The sequence below is a fragment of the Adiantum capillus-veneris genome, chromosome 8 (assembly GCF_014529385.1).
Source record: "Adiantum capillus-veneris isolate H3 chromosome 8, ASM1452938v2, whole genome shotgun sequence".
Lineage (NCBI taxonomy): Eukaryota > Viridiplantae > Streptophyta > Polypodiopsida > Polypodiales > Pteridaceae > Adiantum > Adiantum capillus-veneris.
Genome location: NC_140938.1, coordinates 48,998,813 through 49,007,859, shown reverse-complemented (window position 1 = coordinate 49,007,859; position 9,047 = coordinate 48,998,813).

Here is a 9,047-nt window from a genome sequence, read left to right as displayed (position 1 = left end):
ACACAGGTGAAGATCAAAGTGAACATGAAGCTCTGGAATCATCCAGTGAAGAAGAAGACAAGGAAGATGTACAAGAGGTCTAATCTTACAAAGAGACAATGTGGCACATACCGGAGGATGTGCAGGTTTAGAGGGGGTGGATGTCGTGCTGTGACACGTACATAGTGGGAACGCATGCTACAAGATCTATCTTGTATTTTTTTAGATACATAATTATATTTCCTATAGTGTACATATGCATATTTAAGTATAATAATAATCCTTCTATCTCATCCTATTATTTTTCTCAAGGGTAACATATCCTTACTTTACCATCAGAAAATACTATGGGAAAAGCATCAATAGCTCCGCCTCTTTAACTTGGGGCAAAAAGCATTGATTATTCATTTCTACTATTTCATTATCATCTCACACCCTAGCTAGATCCTATATCTAGGGTAAACTCCAATATATATATATTCTATGTATTTTTTATACTTTTCTTATATTTCTTTTTAAATAGCTACTAGGAGAGAATCAAATCCTAGTGGGACACTAGGTGGCATGATTTCAAAGATACACTTATTTTAATGCATTATTGCAAGCATGATTACAAAACTTTGTCAAGGAGCAATGTCATGCTTTCATATGGCATGAGGTGTCCTTTGGAATTAAATGAAAGTCTATGCTAAGGAGACCACATGAAGACTTTTGCTGCCATAAATGGACCCTATTTTGATGAATTTTTTACACAAGGTTCCAATCCGAATTGGAAAACGATTTTAAAATGAAAATCGTAGCTAATGAGCTGAAGTTTTTGCCCATATTTTTACTTTTTAATTTGGAGCCACGGTTGAGGAGATATGATCAAAATACTGGACCCCAGTCTGCCCACATCATGCAAGGACAGCTCATTTCCAACTTTTCCAATTCATGTTCACACTGGCTCCTCTCTTCTTGTGTAAACCCTTGGGGGTTCCCTTCACGTATAAAAGGGGACCTCTTCTTCCTTGGAAGAACTCAAGCATTCAAGCCATTGATGAGAGGAATTCTTGAGGGAGTGAGTAGTAATGCCTAATTGTACTTAGCCATTAACATAAGCCAAAGCCTACACTTTCTCCTAGAGGGAGACTAGCCATTCTTGCAACAAGCTAACCTTGGAAGATCAACTCTAATCAAAGAAGTTCTTGCACTTGGTGTATCAATCAAAGTGGAATTATCCACTCTTCTTCTCTCTCCCATCAATAATGGTGCCGAAGGGTTTCAAGTAAGATGTGTTTTACATTGATGTTTTCTTGATTTTTTGTTGTTTTCATTTTCATCTCTAATCCAACATATACATATATATGTATCTAATCTCATCTCCTTAACCAAACCTATCTCTCTCATTCTTAGTAATTCTTCCTCTCTAGGTTCTCTTTGCTACAGGTACATCTCTCCCCGCAGTATCCTTATTGCCTACGGGCAAGAATAGGGCTTGAGAGGAAAACTTCTCATCTCTTCACTTCTCTCATATCTACATTTCTCACATACTATCCTAGATGAATAACCCACATGATGATCATTTCTATCGCTTTCACTCTGTACAATCTATTAGAATTAACGTATGGAATAGCCGTAAAATACACTTTCAACAACGTATAGTGTTTCTCTTTGGCCCTGAAAGGCTCAATGAAATACTTCTATCACCGGATCCCATCATACTACCTCTCATAGACTATAATTTTTCTTTTGATGTAAGCGTAGTTATCTTGCTATGAACCAAGAGGATTTGTACACACAATTAATCCCAATCACTAGACAAAATATATATATTATGGTAAGCACAAAACTACAATTCCAAAGAACAATTCGTAGCCTATTTGGTCAGCCAAGATTGAATGCCATTAACTCATCCATTAACCCTTTCATATTACCCATGATACGATATGACCATAGCCTTGATGTTTTTATCTTCGTATTGTTTTGACATTCTCTTTTGCGTTCTTTCTTTGTGTGTGTGAGTGCAAGAGAGAAAGAGTGAGTCATCTTTGATTGCACTTCTTTCCAAACCCTAGTCTTCATGGCATCTATGGTTTACTTCCTTCATATAGTTTTTGTTGAGTTCTCTCACAAAATCTCACCTAGAAGAAGAATTCCCTCTTTTGGGAAAAAGTTAGGAAAGGCAAGGGGATTATGGAGAGGGAGTTGATGGGTACAACGGTGTCCTTTTCATTGTTGATAGGGACCTAGAGCCGAAGGTGGTTTTCAATCACCCTTCTGGAAGAGCTCTAGGTGTTAAGGTCAAGAGCAACTCAGCAAGTTACCATTATCAACATCTATGGCCCCTACATTGCAAAATAAAGAGCTAGATTGTGGGAGGTGGTTCCTAATCGGAGATTTTAATATGGTGGAGAAGAGTAAGGACAAAATAAGTTCTTCTAACATGGTAGTTGGTTTTGCAAAATCTAAATGGCTTAGCTTGCATGAGAAATGGGCATTTGTAGACCTGTGGGAGGTTGGCCCGTGGAGCATCACGCGAGATTTCACATACACCAACCTTCAATATGTAAGGACAGCCTCCCGACTTGACAAGTGCTACTGCTCCCACCAAGATGACTTGATTCCGGTGCTATTGGACATGAAAGTAGTAAGGAATTAATGTAGTGACCACTTGCCACTCTCCATTAAACTCAAAAAAGTCAAAGAAGCTGGTCTAAAAAGCTGATCCCTTTCAAAGACCCTCTTTTCAGAGGTATTGCCAAAAAAACTTTGAGTAAGCTTGGCAAAGATGTCCATTCAAACAACTCCCTAGCATGGGACTCCTTTACGAGGAATATTCAAAAAGCTGTTAAAATCGCAGGCCCCAAATTGAAGAAATCTCGAGATGAGAAACTCAAGAAATTGGAAGACAAAGTTGAATAGCTTACCATCAAAAAACAGGAAGGAACTCCCTCGGAAGCGGAACACAAAAGGTGGTTGCAGGCCAAAACTAACTTGGCTGAAAAATATAGTTAGAAGAAGTTAGAAAAGCCGACTTTTATCTAGGGAAACCTACCTATAGCCCGAGGTGGCTAACCAAGCTCATTTTTGCAGGGCCCTAAAAATCAAGAAAGGCAGGAGCCTGGTCCAAGTACTAACATACAAGGAGGGGAATGAAGTGAAGGATCTAGAAGAAATGGCAAAGATGATGCTTGATTATTCAAGCCAAGTCGTAGGCAAGTCGTAGGCCAGTCGGAAGGCCTGTTTGCCAAAGTAGAGGAAGCGAGGTGCAAGCGCCTAAGGAGCATCAAGAAAACAATGTCACAATTAGAAGCAAACCCCCTTGAGAATTCCTTCTCAAAGGAGGAATGTGTTGCCACTCTTAAGGCACTAGGCAAAGAAAAATCTCCAGGGTAGGACGGTTTGACTACGGAGTTCTTCTATGAATTCTTGGGAATTTAAAGTCCCCGATCACACTTATGGCCAATCAAGCCCTGATAAATGGAGACCTAGTTCTGAGTATTGTTAGGGGCCTCATCAAACCCATCCTAAAGCAAATCTATTGCTCTCAATTGAAGCACTAACGGCCCATAACCATGATGTCAGGGGCTTACAAAATCATTTGCCAAGTCAATTTCTCTTAGGCTCTCTCCCATTCTAGATAAGGCTATCACTTCCCACCAACACGGCTTCATCAAAGAAAATTCTATCTATGACAATATCCTTGCAGCAATGGTCAAAACAGAATACACATCTCTCACTAGGCAAGATTGTGTCTTGCTTCAGCTTGATCTAGACAAAGCTTATGATAGAATAACTTGGTCATTCATCGAGGAGACCATGAAAGCTTTGGGCTTTGGACGGAGGATATGCTAGCACTCTCAGTGTTGGAAGCCTTTTCAAAACTATTGTTAAATATTATGATCGTGGGGCATTTGAGGTCAAAAGATTGATCAAGCAAGGATACCCACTTGCCCCTTTGTTGTTTGTTGCCATCGATTCGCATCCACTGGTCACAATGCTGGAAGACAGTTCTGCAAGAGGGGAGATCCAAGGCATGTCCCTACCTAACAATGAACAGCTCTTAGCAAATTTGTTTGTAGATAACTCCCTTCTCTTCCTCAAAGCCACCCCCAGGTTGTTAGAAAGGCTCTAGAGATTGTGCAAACACTTACAATAGCCTCAAGGTCAAATGCAATGTCAAAAAATCAAGAATGATATCTCTGTCAAAGAACAATTCCTTTGATCCAGCAGTGTGGACAAGAGAGGTAGTGTCCAAAGGTAGGATTTTTAGGCACCTCGGTGCTCCATTGGGGGTTGGGGTAACACACTAGCAAAGAATCCAATGGGTCTTGGACAAGCTTGTGAACAAGATGAGAAGATGGGAGTATGTACTGCTCTCCTTCTCGAGCAGAGTGAAGGTAATCAACTCATTTATGCTCCCATACATAACCTTCACTTGCCCAATCCTCAAGTTATCCAAGTGCCACTAGAAGGAGTTCTTGAAGCCAATGAAAAAGATTCCTATGGAAAAACAACACCAAAGATGCGACACCTTGGCAGTGGGCATGGTGGGAGAGATTGGGATTATCAATCCCATTGTCCATGCAGAGGAAGAGTGTGCCAAGTTCCTGACGACATTAGTCAAGCAGAGAAAGCTTGGGCGATTATGTTATGGGATATGGTTGGGAATGCTAAGTTATCCTCTGAGGGTGGTCAGTGGAAAGACTTGGAGGTGCATGACAAGCTTTTCACCCCTAAGTGGACCAGTCTCAAACTAGGAGGAATTTTGGGCGAGCTCCTATGGAAGTGCAAGAGAGCAGCAAAGACACTAGAGTGGGGAGAGCCAACCCAATATTTCCATAACTCCATCAATCATTGGTCACCTTGGCTCTCTAAAGTCGGTGATATACCTTTGTACCCACTTTGGAGGGGCACAACCACAGGAAGATGAACAACAAAGGTCTTAGACGCATGGCCCATTTTTGGGACAGTAATGGTGGCAGGAGATGGAAATATTATGATCAATTGGCTCCCAATTCAACTTGAGTGGGACAGAAAGCCTGCTAGCTATCATAGTACTGGAAAGGCTAGACATCATTAGTTTGTAGTTATGTGAATTTGAGTTCAAGTGGAAGGATTGGCAATGGCTCAAGAGCAGGCCATTTGGTAAGCCGAATACTAAGGATGTCTATCTTTCTCTAATGGTCTCGACTAATTGGTTCTCTCCCCTCAACAAACAATGGAGAATGAAGTGGCCGGAGGCAAGATGGAAGACAATAGTGAATAAATTTTTTTCCGCACAATGTTCCATGTCAATGAAGTACTTTGTATGGAAGGTATTGTGGGGGGTGTTGTCAACAAGAGTGAATATCCATGCTAGAGGGATTGGCCTAGATAGATGCAGCGGCTGTAAAATAGCTTGTGAGGACCTCCCTTACCTATTCAAGGATTCCTGGCCATTAGTGGCCTCTCAAGGAAGGTGTGCAAGTGGGTTCAAAGGACATGGAGAATAGGCTTCTATAAGAATGATTTATTCCTCAGAGGGAAGAGGTTGAAAAGCCAAGCGCTACTGGTATGCACTCAAGTCATAAGGTATTGCTTCTTTTAAGAATTTTGGAAGGCTAGGAACCAAAGGGTGTTTGATAATGTTCTTGATACGATGAGCTTCACAGATATAATCTCGAAAGCAAGGAACTGATTGTCTCCATGGGTCATAGAAAGGTCTCAAAAAAATGGAAAGGGGCCATCAATGTCATTCTAGTGGGATAGGATTGACAGGATGAGGGATTGTTGTTTGCCTCTATAAGAAGCTCTATTATCGTTTATTGTTATCTATTTTCCCTCAAGACTCGTCACAAGATTGAGGTACTATTGTACATTATTTTGATGAATACAAAACATACACTCACGATTTGTGAGTTTGGGGGAAAAAACTGGTTGAATTGATCAATTCAACTGCATAGCTACATACATATTTGTGAGATGCACATGACATTTGTTGAATGTATCATTTTCAAGGACAATGTGCACATCTATGCACATTCTAGTAGCCCGTAGGAATGTCAAATAATGTGTGTTATGTATACAATGTGAACACTTGCACATGCACATGGAAGACACAAGAGTATGCTAGGAGCTATGCTTTTGAATGTAGCTCACTCAAAGACCATTGTAGCCAAGATGGCATTTTATGAGATGCACATGACATTTGTTGATTGTATCATTTTCAAGGACAATGTGCACATATATGCGCATTCTAGTATCCAGTAGGAATGTCATATAGAATGTGATATGTATACCATGTGAACACTTGCACATGCACATGGAAGACACAAGAGTATGCTAGGAGCTATGCCTTTGACTTTGTAGCTCACTCAAAGACCATTATAGCCAAGATGGCACTAAAGTGGTGCAAGAAGATTTGTTATGAAAGTTGTAATAAATTTTAACCAATCTCATCTAAGTGTGGTAGGCTTGGTGTTATCCATGGCACCCTCTAGTTGGTTTTGGTTGTATTCTTGTAAGTCTTTATGGTATGTTGGTTTGGTTGTCTCCGGTTTGTCATTGGTTTGCTTGATTTCCTGGCTCGGTTTATGAGCAGGGCTTACCGTGTAATTCTTTTAATGTGATTAATATATTCACTTGCTACTGTGAGTTTTACAAAAAAAAGGAAAGATAGATAAACTAGTCTTGCTTAGTGGGCCTTGCTATATAACATCTATAGAATATAACAGGACATATGCAAACTAACTTTTAGCAGCTAGCACCGAAGGGAACAAGAGCGAGACTAATTTGGGAAGGGCGGTATTGCGTGAACGGAATATACACTCGAAAAATGCTATAATGTTTATGGGAGGAGACAAAGTTAAGTGCATCAATTATTAGAGATTATAGGGGTGGCTACAATCGAGATTATATCCAAGCGAGGTTGCACTACTTTGTTTACAGATGAATGTTTTTTTTTAGTATACATGCTACATGTAAATTCTTGCAAACGGAAAGGATTTCAAAAAGAAAATATTCATTGAATGGTTGGTAGCACAACACGTCGGCCCGCATTTTTGAAGGTGGATTTCGAGTGTGTTTGCCTTTCTTCTTTTATAGTTGTTTGTGTTTTACCTTTTTTCTTTTGTAGTTATTCCAAGTACAATGATACATGTAACTTCACCTTCTATGTTCTGTGTTATGGCATCAACAACGCATGTTGCACCGATTGTCAAGTCAATATTTTCAGTCGGATCATGCAGTGCATGCAAGTTGCGATTGAATTGAGCTTATTGAACTTAGGGTCTAGGAGCCACTACTGAAGGACATTTATGTTACCCGCGTTTGTCTTCATTTCAAGTTTTGTAATGTTAATATGATTGTACAATTAATCAAGGCAAGGTTGTTATGGTGTTGGATGTCCCACATATGTGAGTACAGATTATCGTAGTAGAGTTGTTGATATAGTCATGCATTTGTGCTTCATCTATAGTACATGCAGCCAAGGTACAATTGATCTCATTTACGACTGGTTTTCTTTCACAAAAAATGGTGAAGAATTGAAGCAATTCAGGGTCTGTTGCATGTCTTGTCGAGCATGACATCTTGTACAAAGTTTCATGTAGCCAGTGGACCGAGCTTTTGTGCATGACTACAAACTGGGGGTAGTTTGGCAAGATCACCGAGCACGGGAACACATTTGTTGTTGAAGGGATCTACCAATTTATTGGTTGTTACATTGACATTTTGTCTTACGATAAGGTCAAAAGTCGTTTGAGTTAACATGGATAGCTAATCTATAATTATAATATCTGCCTCTTTTGTATCCAAATATCGCTCATCGATCTCATGAATAGAGAGAGGATACTGTTGATTTGTGGTTGGTATCTTGAACTGGTAATGTATTGTAGATACAATGCTTCTAAGCCTTGTTGTTGCCGCTCCAATGACAAAGTGCCCAACAATAATACATAAGTGAGGGCAACAGGAGTGTCTATTTAATTTATGTGTTGACCTCGGTTATCGCTATATATGTGAGGTATGCCGTCGTGCAGCAGAGACATATTTCTAGATTGTGAGCGAAGATGTCACATTGCATGCTCCAATCTTTATACAATGCAGTGATTTCAAACCATGACCTAGCATATGGACGGTAAGCTAGTTTCAAGTTGGCTGCAATTTTCTCTTGAGCTTATTGACGCTTGGAATGTAATCTTCTAGGTCTTGAGAATTTCGTATCGACACCTAGTACGGGAGAAACGAGGACATATATAGTATGACATCAATTATTTAGACACCTAGTATGGTATAAATTATTTAGAGCTAAAGTAAAGATGCACAAGATGAATTCACTACTGTGATATACCACATGCATTCACTACTTGTCTATTCACTATTGTAATACATCACATACATTTGGCAAGCAGCCGTATGCAAAAAGTTGTGTGGGTAACTCACCTGAAGATGTTGATTGACATTGAGTGTATAGTTCTGAAAACGAGATCCAAATAAACCAAAGCAAAGGAAGTAATGCGGAAAATTCTAAAACAAGTAGATTAATCAAGAATGAACTGCAATAATAAATGAGGTGCTTTATTGACCTACAATGTTGTACTCCTGCTTTTTTATTGTCCAATCTGCAGGCCGATATGTGAGTTAAGCTACAAAAAAGCAATGTGAATAGTTAAACATATCGTCTTGCAAAATGAAACGTCACATTGAAAGTGCAAAGTATATTGTGCATGTCATATAGAGGTGCCATACAAAAGTATGGTGGAGAGCTGGCACTGTGGTCTCTCCAAAAAATATAAGAAACGGAAGACGTGCCCTGCCTCGTAGCGTTTAACTGTTGCGCCAAGCAAACGCATGCGCATGAAAAATTGGATGCAGATAACGGACCTTGCAATGTTGTCGAGCTGGAGTCGCACTTGTGCAATTGGAACGTGCAGTGTTGTGAATATATGTCCTCCCTGCCATACAAAAAACATGCAGATGTAACTTTATGCTCTATGTACTATGATCAATATTACCCTCTCTCTCTCTCTCTCTCTCTCTCTAAGTTGTAAGTTGCTTCGGGCAACAATTATGTCTTCTTGCCTCCTTGTTGCTGACTAACTTGC